The sequence below is a fragment of the Mirounga angustirostris genome, unplaced genomic scaffold (genome assembly GCF_029215605.1).
Source record: "Mirounga angustirostris isolate CCGP_5_RB_7025 unplaced genomic scaffold, mMirAng1.0.hap1 SCAF_4, whole genome shotgun sequence".
In the NCBI taxonomy this organism is placed as follows: domain Eukaryota; kingdom Metazoa; phylum Chordata; class Mammalia; order Carnivora; family Phocidae; genus Mirounga; species Mirounga angustirostris.
Window position 1 is genome coordinate 40153940 of NW_026991712.1, and position 18667 is coordinate 40172606.

Genomic DNA, 18667 nt, shown 5'->3' on the forward strand with positions numbered 1-18667 from the left:
TTTCATAAGGGCCTGACCTTTGAGAGCACAAGCAGACAAAAGGCACAAATGGCCAGAGTTGGGTGGAGAGCTGCAGGCTCACAGAACACACACCCACCACTCATCAGGACCTATGACACACTGTGCTGTCCCTAGGGGGAAAGCCCCTAGGGCCATGATGCCTTTGAAAGTTTTTTTTGTGTAATTTTAAGGGCCTTTACCTGAGGAAGATTTTCTTTCAAATGATGGGACAGCCAATATATTTTAAGTGCAGGGACTGTGAAGATAAATTTAGCCAGAAGATTCTTGCACCAAGTTTTCAGCTCTGAGCAATGGGGCACAAGTTTAGAAACAAATTCCCAAATGCAATGTGTATGTTTCATTGGAGATGGAAGGAAAAAGAGGGTAGATATTTTGGGGAAAGAAAGATCAATATTTTTGAGGAGCTATTTTCAAATCTTTATAACAATACTATAAGCAATGTTTGTGTTCCCACTTTACAGATAGGCAAACTAGACCCTGAAGAACTTGGTAAGGTCATACCAGTAGAAAGATGTGGAGATTCAAGCCCAGTTAGGTCTCACTCCAAACCTCACTCTCATTCCACAAACCACAAACCAACCTATGTCAGGCTGGAGGAGGAAGGATTAGATAGATAGGTCTGGCAAAAATTCACCTGCTTAAAAAGAAACACATGAGGGACACCTGGGTGGCTCAGTCAGTTAAGATTCTGACTCTTGATTTTGGCTCAGGTCATGATTTCAGTGTCGTCGTCATGGGGTAGAGCCCTACATAGGGCTCCGTGCTCAGGGGGGCGTCGGCTTGAGAGTCTCTCCTTTTCCCTCTGCCCCTCCCCCCATGCTGTCTCTCTCTCGCTCGCTCGCTCTCTCCCTCTCTCTCTCTTTCCCCTCTCTCAAATAAATAAATAAATATTTTTAAAAAGTTTTTTAAAAAAGCACATGTGTGATGAGGGTCTCTGCTGGTTGGTAAGTTGGTAAGTTTAAGCAATGCTAAATTTTTCTGTACTAAATTGTATTAATGACTTCTTTATTTCTGGTTTCTCTCACCTTTTAGTTTTTCAATAATTTTCATTTATTTATACTTGGCTTATTTGTTGGCTTAAAAATTTTTATTGAATAACTGATCTCCCCAGGTACTGTGCCACACAGTTAGTATGTGGTAGTTGTCTTAGATAGGCTTCCCCTACAACTGAGACTGAGACTAAGGCTTGCATGTGGATGGTTTATTTAGAGAGCAGAAGTGAGGGACCAGCAAGAATGAAACAGGGAAGAGGAAAGCCAATATAAGGCTACATTACAGAGCTGGCCATCAGTGCAGGCGGCTGGTGCGCACTCTTGCTGGCACCTTCTGAGGAGTGTATAGAGGAATCAGAGGGAGAAGCATTTATCCTTGACTCCTAGCCTGCTTTGGTTGGGAGTCACCCCACGAAGCATGAACACTTGCACACTTCTGGGCTGCACATACACGAATGTCAAGGGGGCTCCTGCAGGGCCTCATCCAGGGGAGTAAGGGAAGCCCTCAGACAGGAAGCAGAGGCGTTTGGTGCAGGCTTGAGGTGTGCACTGTCAATGAGAGCAGTCTGAAATCTTGTGGAACTCTGCCAGAGCCGTGAGCTGAGACTGAGAAGTGGTGAGGTGATGAGCAAGGTATCTGATGTAGTGTGCTAAATGGATATGATCCTTGCACTCAAGAAAAAGCCGACAGTTTAGTAAGAGAGATGCATAATAAAATAATTAATATGTAGCTACATAACTACAAATTTTGATAAGCACTATAAAGGAAAAGGATAGTGCCAGAACAGAGACTAGCAGGCCAGCCTACCTTAAACAGGGATGGTGAGGAAGGCTTCTCTGGGGGAGTGACATTTAGGCTGACACCTGCAGAATGGGCAAGAGATAGCAGGAGAGAGGCATGGGGAAGGGCATCAGAGAAACAGCCTTTACACAAAATGGAAGCAGAGTAGATCCTAGTGAGCTACAGAAATGGAAAGAAGACCAACATATCTCAGCAGAGGGAAGAAGTGGAAAGAAGAAAGAGATATACCTGGAGAGGTGGGCATTTGGCTTCTGGATTTTACTTTGGGTAAGATGAAAGGCCAGTAGAGGTATTTTATATTTTTGAAAATTCTCTATGGTTTTTATGAAAAATTAATTTGTGCTCTGCAACAGGGGAAGCAGGGAAGGATTTCTGAGGTAGTCGCAGTAGTCTGGGGAAGGAGAAAAGTGGGCAGACTAAAGAGCTGTTTTTCCTTCCAGAGAATGTGGTGGTGGGTTGATGAGGATGAAGAAGAAAGGGGAATCAAGAATGACTCCCAGATTTCCAACCTGAGCATTGATTCACTCACCCCAAGAAATATTTACTAAACATTTACTACCTACAGGGCATTCCTCTAGATCGCAGGAATCCAAAGATTGATAAGACTTCACCCCAGCCCTTGGAATGACTCACAGTCCAGTGAGGAAGACAGAGGAGACAGACAATTCCAGCAGAGGGTAGTAAGTGCTATGATGGCTGCACATTCCAGACCTCATTAAAAGCTAACACGATCGAGGTTACTTCCTCCTGTCCATTTGACCATGAATGTATTCTACTTGGGTGGCCCCAAAAGACGATTAGTTGCCCAGAATATTTCATTCACTCCTAAAAATGGAAGTGCTAAGTGGATTGGAGTTATCTGGGGGGTAGTGTAGCAGGGTCAGTCTCTGTAAGGAAGCGTTCCCAGCATGAGACACTGGTAATTCCTCTTCTGTTTTTTTTGAAGCCCCTGAAGCCATGACATGCTACCAGCAGTGCTGTCCTCCAGCTGGCATTCTCACCACTGTTGGCCAATCTTCTCAGGCTGCATTATGAGGACGAACTTTATAAGGTCAAAGGACTGCCCTCAAACACTGCCGAGCCCAAGTCCCTGTGTCCATGACCATCTCCTTGAAGGTACTTTACCCTGCTGTAGAATTTGCATTTTAACTTGCAATCAGATATCATCTAGCATCTCCAAAACTATCCCATGTATGCCTTTTGTCAGCCACTCTTGGTCAAAACACAGCAGAAATAACTGTCCCCAGAGGAGTAAGAAAATAATTACTCAGCACCATTAAGACCGAGGGAAGCACTGTATCATGCACACTTTGAATAACTGGAAGCCTGAGATGTGCACTCTCTTGTTCTGTCTGAAAGCCATGGGGAAAGTTTATATTAACTTTTCTTTCTAAGAAAAATAGCACTGTAGTGAATCAGCACTAAACGAAAAGCACCTGTAATTCTAGGTGTTGACTTCCCCTCAAAGTCATTGTAGCATTACCTTCCATTCAACATCCTAGAATCAAGATTCACTTGATATCTACCAGATTGGCTGATAATCTTAATGACAGTCCCAAGATTAGAAAATGCAAAAACAGATTTTTTTTTTCCATGAAAAGACTCTGAAACTAATTTTTTTTCTGAGTTCAGGGAAAACAGTTTTGCTGGTTTTAGTGCACTGTTCACAAAGGTATTGAGTAAATTCATCTGATGATAGCACATGAAAGGCAAGACTTGAATCACAGTGCTGAACTGGTGCTAATGCTTAGTAAGGATGCTTAGTAATTTTAAAAACAGGAAAGAAAAGCAGTAGAGAGAGGATATAGTCTCTTCTCTCAGTACTCCTGCCCAGGGCCCTATCCTGTGGAGCTGACCCCTTGCAAGTGAGCCTGATGTAGTCTAGACTTGGCCAGTCAGAACACTCCATCCTCCAGACTGCAGTTTGGTTCAAAGATGTGTATGTGACCTGTTGTGAGGTCAATTAGAGATCTCCATGGGCCTTTTGGGACCACAAAAAAGGTATTTTCTCTTTCTGATCTCCATCTGTGAGCAGGTATAAACTTGAAGGTATTAGTAGTATCTTGCTTCCACATAAAGAGATCTTGCTTGCTTTCTTGCTTGCTTAGGTAGAAGCCAAGCAGAGGTAAGTAGAGTTGAAAAGAAGAAGAGGGAGGAGGGAGGAAAGAAAGGAGAGGGGCGGAGGGAGAAGAGGAAGTGAGAGAGAGAGAGTGTGAGAGAGAGGGAAAGAAGGGAGGGAGAGAGAAAGGGGGGAGGAAGGGAGAGAGGGAGGGGAGAAAAGGCAGAGAAGGGAAGAAGAGATTGAGAGAGAAAAGCTGGCGTGGGAGGGTGAGAGGGAGGGAGAAAGAGAGGGCAAGAGAGGGATTGAGACCTCAAGGCTACAGATGAAACCCAGGAGAGACCTGAGTACCTAAAGAGAGCTCTTTGTTATGGGAGTCAATGAATTCACACTTATTTATATTTGTTATCTCTTGCAAGGAAGGTTCCTGGTGACCACATCCTGCTGTTTGATCACTGCATTTCAGCAAGAATCCAGGGAACCCCAGATGCCTTAGGAAGGAGTTCCTGTGTTATGAAATTTTTGCAGCCATGAAAATTTATATATATTTTTAAAGATTTTATTTATTTATTTGACAGAGAGAGACACAGCGAGAGAAGGAACACAAGCAGGGGGAGTAGAAGAGGGAGAAGCAGGCTTCCTGCAGAGCAGGGAGCCGGATGCGGGGGCTCCATCCCAGGACCCTGGGATCATGACCTGAGCTGAAGGCAGGTGCTCAATGACTGAGCCACCCAGGTGCCCTGAAAATTTATATTTTTGACACACATTTAATGACAGGGAAAAATGCTCATGATAAGTGGAAAAAAATTAAAAACTGTTTATAGCACAAAACTTAGTTTTTTGTGAACTATATTTATATAATTGTATAAAAAATAGACTGGAAAGAAATATACTGGAATTTTAGAAGTTGTTATCTCTGTAGATAGGATTAAAATAATTTTAATTTTCTTCTTTATACATTTCTTTGTTTCCCAGATTTTCTACAATACCTAAAAACTGCTCCTATAATCTATAATAAAAAGCATATTAATAGAAGTTAGAAAACTCATACTTTTGGGTTAATTCAAGATGGCTTTCACTTAGCCCACAAAGCTTCCCCAAATGTATCAAAGGTTATGTTTCAAAACACCTGAAAAATTTGGTACTTGACTTCCAAATGGAATCCTTTGGGTGCTTGTGTATTTTACTGTAATGGCCCCTGACTGTGTTTCTGGCCTTGTTTCACTTTTAGTTCAAAGTAGGAATGAAAAATGTACCTTCCACATGGAGCTAAGGGTCCAGTTATTACTACAGATGTTAAGATAAGGGACAAGTTCTAAACTCTTTATCAACAGGGCAGTTGTGTCATCTGGACAACACTTCTCAATTTCATCTGACAAAAATGCGGGATGTCAAATTCTTAAATAAACAATACCAAGTTCCTGTGGGGGTAAAAGCAAGTCAAATAGGAGATACTTGCTCTTGGCATAAAAGTATATATTTAAGAATAAACTGAACACATTTCACAACTCGCTGTGGACTAAGAGGGGTAGAGAAGAAAGGGTCAAAGGCTGCTCTAATTACTCTCATTTTAGCAAGCAGAATGAAATGAAGTTTCCTGGGGGTAATTAATCACAGCGTGATGAAAAGCAAACACACACTGGACACTTCTTTTGGTCAGAGATTTGGTGGAAATTGCCACTGCTTCGTGGAAGACACTGTTGTCCGTCTGGCAGAAGGTTCTCACTTAGGAAAGAATGTATAGTAACACAAGGTCCAGCGTTCAAAATAAAGGCGTAAGGAAAACAGCAGCAATCATCTGGCATTGCTCTCACTGAGTTTTGGCTTCAATTCTTGCTGGTAACAGGAGGCTTGCGAGTTTCTACGGTGTGTTGGGTGGAAACGGTCTATGCCTGGTGATTTTCACAAACAGATGAATATACTCCTATTTCCAAGCATGCGATTCAGCCACTTGGACTCCAGCAATAACTGCCACCCGTTTCAAAGGAACTGGTGTAATGCAGTCCTTACTATCTGAGCTCATATCTATTACGAAAATCAAGCTGCATGTTTTTCCAGGTGCTACCATCTTGGAAACAAGGCACAAGGGGACCAAAAAATGTGTTTCAGGACCTAATGTGAAAGCCTCCAATTAGGCTTCTTTTTTTTTTTTTTAAATCTAGTTATTGCAAGTTGTTTTGGCTAAAACTGGAACACATTTAAATGTCTTCCAACCTTGTGTATTTGCCGCTCTTACTGCTTATGTGTTATTTTGGAAATGTTCAAAAATCCCATCAAATTAAATGTAGATTTGACATTGTAGTCTACTTTGGTCTTTTTTATTAATTTGAGTGTGAAATTAGGCAATGCCTGTTGATTGTCAGTAAAATGATTACAGTAGAATGACTAAATAGCAAATAGTCCAACTGTCAGAGGATTTCTGAAACCAGACCAGGAAAAACAGCAACATGGAATTAAATGCTATTCGGGGACTTTGATTCTCTGTCTATCTGTCTCTTTATGGTGTTCCATATTTCAGGCCAATCCTTTACCCCCTCCCCACCCCCCCAAACAACATGAAAAGCAAAGAACAACTCTCCTGCTGAACACTGTGTTACTCTGAATTATATTTTTTAAACTTTTTGCCCAGTTAGTCATATGTCTGAAAATGCATAGAATATCCTCTTAAGCAAGAGTGTGACTCAAAATCTCACTACATACTTGCAAAAGAACTTTGGCATGCCCCGTCTCTGAGGAGGCTGGTGGGGTTAAGATTGGACCAAATGGTGGCAGAATGCCTTCATGAACATGGAGGTAGCTCCCAGATCAAGGCTGGGTGGATCTGAAGGGTGGGGCAGCCCATGGGGCACCACAGAAAGTGGGAGAGGCAGGAATGTTGGGGAAAAATTGAACAGAAACTGAAGAGGTCAACCCAAGGTTGGTGCCAAGTTTCTCCTCTTTTTCTACAGGAAATTTGAAATCTGCCCTTATCTCATTTATCCCACCTCCCAATCTTTACTGGAGTTTGTATTTGGTCTCTGCATACAATCATATTACATTCCATCTCCCAGACTTTAAGGCAGTGTCTTGACCATGAAACTGGCCACTTTCATCATGCTACAGACCTTCCAGCTCATAAAGCAACCCCTTTATAATCCTACAATAATGCCCAATTCCTTTCCCAAATGCTACCTGAAGCTTCTCTGGAAAGCTTTCTCTTGTATATTTAAACCTAGATACCTTACCTATTCTCTTCACAATTATTGATCCCCCCCAAAAACAGGCCATCTGTAGACTTACTGTGAAATAAGGGATTGGATCAGAAAAGAATGACTAAAAATTACAATACAATGCAAAAGTACTTGAGTTGATGGCCCTGGAATCAAGCATCAGTGTGATACCTATCACTATAAAATGACTGGAGTTGAACTAATAGACACTGCTGAGTGGTTGTTCAAAATGGTATTATTTTTTTAAGAGTACCTTTAAAAAATTACTTCTATTGTTTAATGGATCACAAGAAACACACGATCATTGTAAAAAAATTAGAACACATATATTAAGATAAAAGAAGCCAGTAAGAATCATCTGTAATCCCATCACTGGACTGTTGACATTTTTGTTGTATATCCTTTAGAATTTCATATTGATGTATTTCAGTTATATACACAAACACATGTGATAAGTTATCCTGAGTAAGCCAAAGCTAAGATTCAGATATATTTGGTATATGCTATGAGGTGTCACCCTACCCACCTCCTGCTCTTCCCAAGCATCTTTTTGCTTCTACATGATTGACATGGAGATGGGGAGCTTTATGAGAATGGAATTTAAGACATGTCCAACTTGGGGTCCAGACATATAGTTACATCTGGCAAATTATGTGTGTGTGTTTGGGATTCTGTTCCCCCAACAGAAACCAAATATCAAAGAAGATCTAGAGATCCCTGAGAAAGAATTCATCTTAAGTGTCAAGCTAGTTGGACCAAACTCAGAAACAGGAATCGAAGGAGAAAGTCACAATTCTGGATTCAGGGTAGCTATAATTTTAATCCCCATCCATCCCACTCCTCAGTGCCTCAGGTTAGTGCCTGCTAGAGAAGAAGACAATGAGAAAACAAAAGTAAAAGCTTAAAATCCAGGATTCCAAATAACTTTGTAGTAGGAATCCTTTAACTGAGCATAAAAGAGAATTAAGGAGCTAGTAAAACTCAGGCATTAGGTTGGTTGTCCATAATGGAACATCCATAGATGTTGACACACGAACACACACAGTCTAAATCATATATATACTATATATATATTATGATTAATATAGAATCATATATATATAATATATATAGCATAGAATCATATATATATATATAGCCTGTAATATCATAACTTTAAACGATTTCAATATTTGGATTTTACTGTAATTTACTTATAAACAGTGGCTCAAGAACATCTTTGTAGCTAAATCTTTGGGCAAATTATTTAAATTATTGATTATCTAAATTATTTCATTAGGATGAATTCCTAGAAGTGAGATTGTGGGTCACATGGCATATACATGTTTAAGACCTATGATATGAACTATATATATATATATGATATACCCTCTAGAGAGACTGAACCAGCTTACTCCTACCAGCACTGAATGGATGTGACAGATAAAATGTTATTCTTTTAATCCATGCTGACATCCTGGATAGAGTAATCCCTTCCCTTTCTTAGAACCACCACCCACTGTAGAAAACATAGAGGTGTTAAACTAGATGGACCCAGTTTATAGCACCAAGTCTCATCTTTGACCAATAGGGCAGAAACAGCCCCATGTGTAAATCATCAACCTTGGCCACTCTTGCTCCTCTTCACTCTGCAAGCCTCTATCTAGCTCAGTCACACTTAGTACAATTTTTTGAGTACTGCATTTCCCTCCTATTTAATAGCCCGTTGCTGGGATAATTTTCTTCCCTAATATACAATTTTACTTTTCCTCAGATCTGCTCTTATTTGGCATTTCCAACCTCTCTGATTATGTCCATGTAACAGTCTTTGAATTCACTCACATCTGAACCATTTTAAATTAATGCACCAAATAAAGATCCATGAAGCACTACCATTACCAACAGCACCCCAATACTGCACTTCATTTCTTCCCTGCTCTCAGGTTCTTTCTGTGAGCTCATTTCTGATTTCATCAGTATCCTTTATTCTTGCTGTCTCTGTTCTACTCAATTTTAGAAACACATTTTTCAGTAACACAATTGCCTTAAAAGGGGACTGAAAAATACACTACGAAACAAATTTTTTCCTCTATCACTTGGCAAAGGTTGTATAGAATCATGGAGGTTACATTGGAATTTTTAAAAATTAGCACTTTTATACATTGATGGGTATAAATCAATAGAGTGTTTCCAGAAGGTAATTTGGAAATATGTATCAAAAGTCTTGAAAAACATTTTGTGTGTGCAATTCTATCACTATGAATTTATCTGTTGCAAATAACTGAACAAGTATATGAAAATTAACATAAAAGTGTGTTTTTCACAACATCTATAAATAAAAATGGAAATAGAATGTTTGATAATAGGGAATTGTTTAAATCAGATTCCATATGCATATGGAAATATATACAGCTATTAAAAATGAAGACAAATCTATATTTATAGTACTGACAGAACACTGATGATATAATTTTAAGTAAAAATGGCAGGCTGCAGAGTAATTGATGTAGTGTGATCCCATTTTAGTAATAAAGACATTTGCATTTATGTAACTAGAGTAGAAAAGCTGGATCCCAATTCCACTGTATGCATGATTAGCTTGGGAGAAGAAGGAACCAAACAGTGGTGCTGGGGACACTTCTGCCCAGGGAAGAAGAAAAAAGCAGGAGAGAAGGCCTAGGCCAGCCTATGTATAGGTTTGATCTCTATAGAGATGGGGCCATTCTCTCTAGTTTCGATCCAAAATAAAACCTGGCGCTGAAAGTCCGAACGTGATGGGAGTGGAGTTGCTATGTTCACACCTAAGGAGGGACAGGTCTGGGAGCACCAGGAGACAGCATCCCAGGCAGGGCAGTTTGGCTGCAAGGAACACTGACAATAGGCAATGGAGGTTGTAGGAATATAAAGGCCTCTTAAGAAACTGGCATAATGGCATTTCTTTCTTTTTCTATTAAGTAAAGCAAGTCACATGGCGGGGAAAAAAAAGGGAAGAAGTGGGGAGACACATCCAATTTCTTTAGTGCGAGGGGTGTCAGGTAAGTCAAATGTCAAAGGGCACAGATTTAGGAAATGTTAAAGAATTTAGATTACTACAATCTACCACAACTGTATTTTCTTATATTTTGGACAATAATCCGTAACATTTGTGCAGTTATGCCTATAAAAATACATGGTGTAGTAGACTGTTATACTAATGGTCCCCAAAGAACCATGTCTCCTAATGCTCATGACTGTATTAATTTTCTAGGACTGTTGTGATAAAGTACTACCACCAACTAGGTGGCTTAAGACAAAAATTTATTCTCTCACAGTTCTGAAAGCCAAAAGTCTGAAATCAAGGTGTTGGCAGAGCCATGCTCCTCCAAAGGCTCTAGGGAGAATTCTTCCTTGCCTCTACCAGCTTCTGGTAGCTCGAGGCGTTCCTTAGCTTATGACAGCACAACTCCACTCTCAAGCTCAGTCTTCACATGGCTGTCTTCCCTCCATGTCTGTGTGACTCGTCCTCTTCTTAGATGGACATTGGTCATATTGGTTTAGGAGCCCACCCTACTCCAATACAACCTCATTTTAACTTGATTATATCTGTGAAGACTCTATTTCCAAATAAGGCCACATTCTATAGTACTGGGTGTTAGGATTTCGACTTATCCTAGATATGGGATGCAATTCGGCTCATAAAGATGTCCTTGTGTAGTCCCCTCCCTCATTGATTCTGGACCACATAAACTTGCTTTGGCCACATAATAGGAATAAACTTGACACAGAAGAGGTGTGAAGAACCCTTGAACGCTGAGGCTGGCCTTCTTGGAGCACTAGCCTGACTCTGGGAGGAAGCCTGGTTCAGCCCCCTTGAGGAGGAAAGGGTCACAGGGCAAGGGAAGCCCAGCTGAGCCCAGCCAACGCTCAAGTTGAATTCAGTCACATAAGTGAAGCCCAGCTGAGCCCAGCCAACCCTCAAGCTGAATTCAGTCACATAAGTGAAGCCAGATGAAGTCACAGGACTGCCCAAGCAAGTCACAAAATAGTGAGAAATCATAAATTAGTGTTTTATAGGATCCGAGTTTTGGGGTGGCAGTAATAGAAAACTGACATGGATGGTTACTGGTTTTCCTAAAGTCTAAGCCCAAATCAGATCTGACGTTTCCCAGCCCACCTGTTCTAGAATAATTGCTTTCACTGGAATTTAAAAAAAACTTTAGAGATAATCCAATCTGGTTTCCTTATTTTACAGATAAGAACATTGAAACTCGGAAGCAAAAGTAATACACCTAAAACCATGCTGTTGTACAGGTGGGCATCTGTCTCCTGACTCTTGGGTTTGTGCTCTATCAACATAGCATGAGGTCACATGCTCCAATATGGAAGTACTACTCCAAGGGTGGGGATGACTCATGGTCACACAGCTATTTAGTGTCAATATCAGGGCTAGAACTCAGATTTCCTAACTCCCTATCTAGAATTCTCTTCCTTTTGAGGGGATGGTGAGCCTGCAGCATGTGTCTTTTACTTACACTTTTAACTGACTATTGTCCTAAAAATGTTATCTCTGTGCCAGAGTGGGATTCAGAGGGAAAAAGATATCATCCCTTATCTTTCCTAGCTCTGAAACCTCTTTCTCTTTCTTTTTTTACTCTCCTCTCCTAAATCCCCCAGCCCTGGAAATATGAGTGAGAATTCCTACCCCTCCCCATCAGCCACCACTTCATGCAGGATGGATTAATGAGGTTATGTCTCTAAAGAACTTTGAGTTCCTTGGAAGAAAGGCATCAACATGCAAAGTGGTGGTTGTTATTGCGATTACTTCACTGAGTAGGGTTTCACAGCTGTCCTGATGGAAAAGGGGCCAACAAAACAGAATGCCAGTTTCCCCCAGCAGAGAAGCAGCTGGAATGGATTATAAATGAGACCTGTGTGCCCGGTTCTCAAAGCCCATCAGACTTCCTCAATGCCCAGCACTCCCTCTGACAGCGCAGCAAGCTCTCTGAGCCAGACAGGTGTGGGCAAAGGCACCATCTAAGCTCCACATGGATAAGCCTGCTTGGCAGGGGCAGCAAAACCCTATATTCTGAAACGGGGCCAACCCATTACCAGTGCTCAGTAATGCAATGGATTTCTCCAGTGGTGATTTGGGGTAAGTAAAACATTCTCTGTTGCTCAAACTTCCCTCCACTTTATAGGGCACCAGGGACAGGGGGAGGGAGAGGGAAGAGGGTGTGCAGACTCAGACAAATGTCACACTGCCAGGACCAAAGCACCTCTACCCACCCTTTCTGCCTTCTTTCTCTTTTCCTCTCTCCCTCCCTCCCCTACTCCCTCCTTCCCTCCCTTCCTTTGTTCCTTCTTTCCTTCCATTCAGTGCATATGCATTCAGTATTATGTCAGGTATCATGTTAGGTCCTAGAGATATAATGAAAAACAAGAGGCAGTCCTTTCCTTCAAGGAATTGCCCCTCTTGGTGCAGGAGTGGTGGTGGTGAGTAAGACAAAGACAGACACATGGATTAAAAAAATCACATCCCATAACACATTCCAAAACCCACGTTGCTATCGCAAGATTAAGTATATAGTACCATAGGGACACATAGAGAAGCCACTCAAATTGGTTTTGAAGGGGTCTTGGAAGACTCCTAAAGGACCAGTCAGAGATTGTCACATTAGGTGGAGGGCAAGCAGAGGGAATATTCCAAGCAGCCACAGTTCCGTTGGTTCTACGACAGTATAAAAATTGTCTATGTTTTATGTGGGTATATAAAAGAGAGATAGAATATAAGCGGTGTAGTATTATGTTATAATCATATTATTTGTGCATTTATCAAACACTTGCTATGTGCTAGGCATCAATAAAAGTTTTAAGTGCACTGCCTTATTTAATCCTCATAACAATTTTATAAAGCAGGTTCCATTGCTGTTTTTTTGTTTTTTGTCTTTTTTAACCGAAGGTGAAACTGAGATCCAAGGACATTTAAGTGACTTGCTTAAAGTCACAGACTCAGTCAGTAGGAGCATCACATTTACCCCCAGAAAGCCTCACTCCAGAGCCCATGCTATAACCAGCATAAAGCAGCTGTGCAGAGACCTACCACCTCTATACATAGGTTAGCTTTGTCCTGACTCGACTTTTTAAAAATAGTCTAAAATAACAAGGTATAACATTCAAAGTGGGTTCTCAAATATTTGCTAACTGAAAAAATAATTTCTCCAAGTCCAGGAAATATGAGTTCTTTAGTGCATTGGATAAGCAAAATATTTTCTTCTGATCCAGTAACTCATGTATGAAATCGCTTTTTTAATCAATGCAAAATCATATGCACAAATATGCTGGCAAACAAATTAGGGAGTAAGTCAAGGAGTTAAATTTGTACTTTGGGACAGTTTGGACCTTTTTAGTTGTAACTTGTCTTTAAGTTGTCAAGCCTTTTCTAACCCTTTTGTCTTGTCTCTCTAGCCAGACTGTAAGCACCTGGAGTCCAGAAACTTACATGTTGTCCTTCTCTGTCCTTGTCAGTATCCAACCCCACTCTCTCTGTTGTGCTCCAAGGATATCTGGTTACGTCTTTACCAAAGGATTTTTCATAGCATCCCTTATGGTTGAGTTAGTTGTGTGCAAATTTCACATGAATTCTTGAGGATATTTTTTGAAGGGGGAGGGGCACATAAGAGATTTCCAGTAAATATTTTTTGACTTGAAAGCAGAAGGCACTTGGTAAAAGTTCAGGGCTGGCTGGAAAACCAAACCCAAATCAAAGGCTTTCAAGCAGCTCATGTACCTTCTTCAACATCCTGTGGGTCCCAATCCTTTCTACTCTCAATACACTTCCCTTCACTCCCTGCCCCTGGGCAGCATTCCTTAACTAGACACCAAAACCATGTTGTTTATTCCATTGTCCCTTATGCTCCATTATAGATATCCTTTGGGGGGAACCACCCAATTTGGGGATTTTTTTTTCCTTAAAATGATGACCATTTCAAATGCCTATAAAAGCATTTTGCTCTGTTTTCAGATTGTGTGTGTGTGTATGTGTTATTAATTCCAAGTATCCTGTTTAATGTATTTAATAATCTGACCTGCACATTTTCCTTAGTGCTTCCTACTTAAAAATTATTTGCTGATACGAAGAATAAAGATGGCTTATTTAACCAAAAAAGGGAATATTACTGGATCTCTTAATTCTAGCATGGAATTGGGCTCAGGCTTTTCTATATGTCAGCTCATTTGAACTTGACAACAGCCCTATGAGGTAGACACTCTCATCATGTCCGCACTGTAGATGAGGAATCTGAGACTCAGGGGTTATAAGTGATTTATAAGTGTAATGCTGAGATTCAAATAGATCCAATTTCCTCATGCTCTTTTGCCCCCTCTTATTGACCCAGAGTCATTTCTCAAAGCACTCTGGGATTGATCTCATTTACCTCCCACATACAAGGGTGGAGACTCCTGGGCACATGTCCGTGATATGCCTAAGGTCAGGAACTGTTAGGCCTTGATTCTGTTTGTTCGTGATACCCCACTACTCATGCCTGTTTTGAATAATGAGGTCAAAGAGGCTGGGGATCAAATTGTTCCTGCTTGCTTTATATAGATGTAGGTCACGTTCAAGTGACAGAAATAAACAGACATTTACATATGTCTGGGCTCTGTAAAAATTAGCTGCAAAAACAGCTTCTGCCTTTCTCAATTCTTCAGGACAGTTGCAGTGAAAGTGAGGCAGGTCGAGAGGTTTGGCTTACCCAAATCACAGAGCTCCATATCTTTCAGTGGTTACTTTATATTGTCCCCCAGGCATATGTGACCAAATTATCATTCTGTAGCACTCCTCAAACCTTTCTTTCATGTGTGGTATTTCCTCAGAAGCAAGTCGACCTTGAAGAGGACAGGGACTTGGCAGCCTGCCTTTTGTGGGGTTATTCAACCCCACAAAAATAAAGAAATACAGAGGTGGGACTTGGCATCTGGTTGGATCCCATCCATTATAAACCAAAATTATTTCAGAGGGAATCTTCCTTTTCTCATTCTTTTCTTCCCTGTTTACCTAAAATCTGATAGGAACTCTGCAGAATCATTGCATTTCCCTGAATTCCACATGCCGTGTGAGGTAGAAGGCAATGGTGGGAGTGGGGCAGGCTACCTGAGGTGGATATACATGACCTCACCTTCTCATTACAACTCAGGCTGCTGAGAGCATTCAGTGTAGAAGCTTCTCTAAAGCACCTAGAACAGGCCTCAGTTCCAGGAAGGCACCTAACAAATGTTAATTCAAATTCCCCCTTTGTTCACAACATTTTTGATGAATTATTTTGTCCCAGATCTAATATATATGTTAATCTAGGGTTTTTCTGCTCTGTCACTACCAGTTCTTACTTATGGGCATCTCACTTGTCTAAGAAGGAGTGGTCAATAAGAGTTTAGACTCTGGGGACACTCAGGTGGCTCAGTCGGTTAAGTATCTGCCTTCGGCTCAGGTCATGATCTCAGGGCCCTGGGATCGAGCCCCACATCGGGCTCCCTGCTGAGCAAGGAGCCTGCATCTCCCTCTCCTCCCACTTGTGTTACTTCTGTCACCATCACTGTCTCTCTCTCTCTCAAATAAATAAACTTTTAAAGATCTTTAAAAAAAAAAAGAGTTTAGACTCTGTAGCAGGCTGCCAACATTCAATTGCCTACTCTGTCACTGAATGGCTGGGTTACCTTGGAAGAGTCACTTAAACTCCCTATAACTCAGTTTCCTCACCTTTTAAATAGGCATAATAGTACCCACCTGACAGAGCTGTTGTGAGGATTTGAAGAGTTAATTCACATAACTTCTTAGAATATTATCTGCATATACAATAACTAGTTATTACTCTTTCTTAACTAGTCCTTGCCTCTGCTTGCTCATGCTATATCTGTAAAAACAGAAAACTTAATATTTTCTGCATCTATCTTGTCTAGTTGTTGTGAAAGAAGGAGGCAGTTAGGGAGGCCCTACTATGTGAAGGCACTAGCAGCTTTTGAGGACCAAATATAAAACAGATTTAAAGTGAAAAGCCAAAACTGTGTAACTAGCATAAAAGTCACTATGATTCAATTGATATTAAGTGATTGAGGGGTTTTTCATAGTACTGCAAACTTTTGTCTTTCACTCTAGGGAGATGGTTTTGCTGAGGTTTCCAGGGGCTGGGGATATAGAATAAGTGACATGACAAAAGAAGCTGATGCCACAGTCAAACTTGTTGAGACTGTCTGAGTCCTGATCATCCACTACGGGAGTACCAGCTCTCCCTTTCCTCTAGCCCTTCCACATGGCCTTCTTCTGAAGCATTTATTGTGGCTGACTTTATGAGCTGATGGTTGTCCAAGAGGTATGATGTAAAAAGAACCAGGAAGGCTTCCACCCGGAAAGAGCTCCACTTCCCACTGGTTGGCAGGTGCATAAGGAGGCAGTCTGTACCTCTTTCCGTTCCATAGGCTCCTTCCATATTCATTCTATCCACTTATAGCTCCCTGGACACTTCATGCTGCTGATCACCTTCAGGCCTCTGCTCTTGAAACTCCCTCTGCCCAGAAACCTCTCCTTACTTATAAAGAAACAAACAAACTGAAGACCTGAAGTTTTAGTTAGGCCATCACCTTCTTCATGTCTCCTTCCTGGTTGACTTCTCCCTCAACCAAAGATCAGCTTGACTGTTTAGTGAACCCTGTGTAGAGTTCACAACAGGAAGTACTGGGAATACCTGTAACACTGCATTACTCTTGCCACTGAAATGCCTATATTCCTACAATATAGAATTCCCAGAACTAGAACACTTCAAGGAAGACAATATATCTTAATCATCTTAGTTTCCCCCAAACCTAACAAAGTACCTGGCTTATAAAAGAAAATCAGTTAAGTGTTTGTTAAAAGGATGAATAAATAAGATAAATGAATGAGGTTTAAAAACCTCCTTGTCTTCGGAAAGCCAAGTAGAAGAAACTGAAATCAACTATATTCACCACTTTTGAGCTGCTTTGGATAAATGGTACTGGGAGGGAGGCTTAAATTCTTAGCTATAATATTTTTCTGACAGATTTATTTTATTCCGTTTTCTTATTTCTGTGTCTTATAGCATTTGGTCCAGTATATATCAAAATAGTAGATGCTTAAGAAATGTTTGATGAATGAATGGAAGATCTAAGAGATTTCATTTTTAGCTGCAGGATTATGGTGGTTGTCCCCTGAGAAAGTGGCCCCATTGTCTAGAGCCTAGATAGACAGTGACAGTCAGTGACAGACTATTTCTCTGGAATGGGAACTGCTACCCTGATAACCCCAACAGCTCCAGAGGCCTTAGCGTCTGAGGCACAATCCATGGAGGAAGGAGCCCTGGAAGGACCTCTCTACTCTTCAAGCTGTCCCACTCCCAGGGGTTCAGTCTCTTCCTCAGAATACATATGTGAGCATGATATCATAAATGATATTAATATTCTATCTCTCTCATTTTTATGTACTCATGACCACCTTCCTAGTCAACAACAAGTGAGGTTATCACAAAGTAAAAATAAAGGGAAATTTATTACTGGGCTTTTGATGTTCAAAATAGGATTTTGCAGCAAGACAATATAGTCTTGAAAGCGGGCATTATGACTACTGGGTATTTACCCCAAAGATACAAATGTAGTGATCTGAAGGGGCACATGCACCCCAATGTTTATAGCAGCAATGTCCACAATAACCAAACTATGGAAAGAGCCTAGATGTCCATCAACAGATGAATGGATAAAGAAGATGTGGTATATATATACAATGGAATATTACTCAGCCATCAAAAAAATGAAATCTTGCATTTGCAATGACGTGGATGGAACTAGGGGGTATTATGCTAAGTGAAATAAGTCAATCAGAGAAAGACAACTATCATATGATCTCACTGATATGAGGAATTTGAGAAACAAGATAGAGCATCATAGGGGCAGGAAGGGAAAAATGAAACAAGATGAAACCAGAGGGGGAGACAAACCATAAGAGACTCTTAATCTTAGGTAACAAACTGAGGGTTGCTGGAGTGGTGGGGGGTGGGAGGGATAGGGTGGCTGGGTGATGGACATTGGGGAGGATATGTGCTATGGTGAGCACTGTGAATTGTATAAGACTGATGAATCACAGACCTGTACTCCTGAAACAAATAATACATTATGCTAATTTAAAAAATTTTTTTAAATTAAAAAAAGAATTCTAAGCACATTATGAAAGATTAAAAAAAGAAAGAAAGAAAGCAGGCATTATGGAGGCAGAATTTTCTAAATTATTCTGGTGCCCACTTAACATATCGAGGCTAGTCCTGGTGAAACATTATACAATTTTATGTTATGCAGAAAAGAAGGAGACCTCAAAGAAAAGTTCGCCCCCTCTAGGCCTAAGGGATTGTGCAGAGAGGATGATAGGGCAATGAGGGAAGGGAGGTAAAGAAGAATATAGCTATTTTAATGTCTCTTCTCTAGGTCTTCAGAGCCCCATAGGGTGAGCAGCGGCAGTGAATAGGTTGGGAGCACAGTGAGAGCACAAAAACTTTTGACCCACCCTTGGCATGGATGCTCATTCGTGAAGCCACAGACCTGCCATAGGTTGCTGGGGTGGAGGCTGAGATGA

The 18667-nt window shown here is 40.9% G+C and overlaps 1 long non-coding RNA gene across 3 annotated transcripts in view; it reads left to right on the plus strand.

Annotated features, from left to right (window-relative positions):
* Positions 1-18667, plus strand: part of LOC135363963 (uncharacterized) — a 74217-nt gene that overhangs the window by 14767 nt on the left and 40783 nt on the right. Inside the window, exons 1-3 of one of the 3 annotated variants that reach the window (XR_010410406.1) lie at positions 10016-10097; positions 11294-11352; positions 11716-12193. This is a non-coding gene — a long non-coding RNA (uncharacterized LOC135363963). Of the gene's footprint in view, positions 1-2761; positions 2932-4293; positions 6153-10015; positions 10098-11293; positions 11353-11715; positions 12194-18667 lie in introns of those variants that run through there. The other 2 variants (XR_010410408.1, XR_010410407.1) reach the window with 2 other exon arrangements.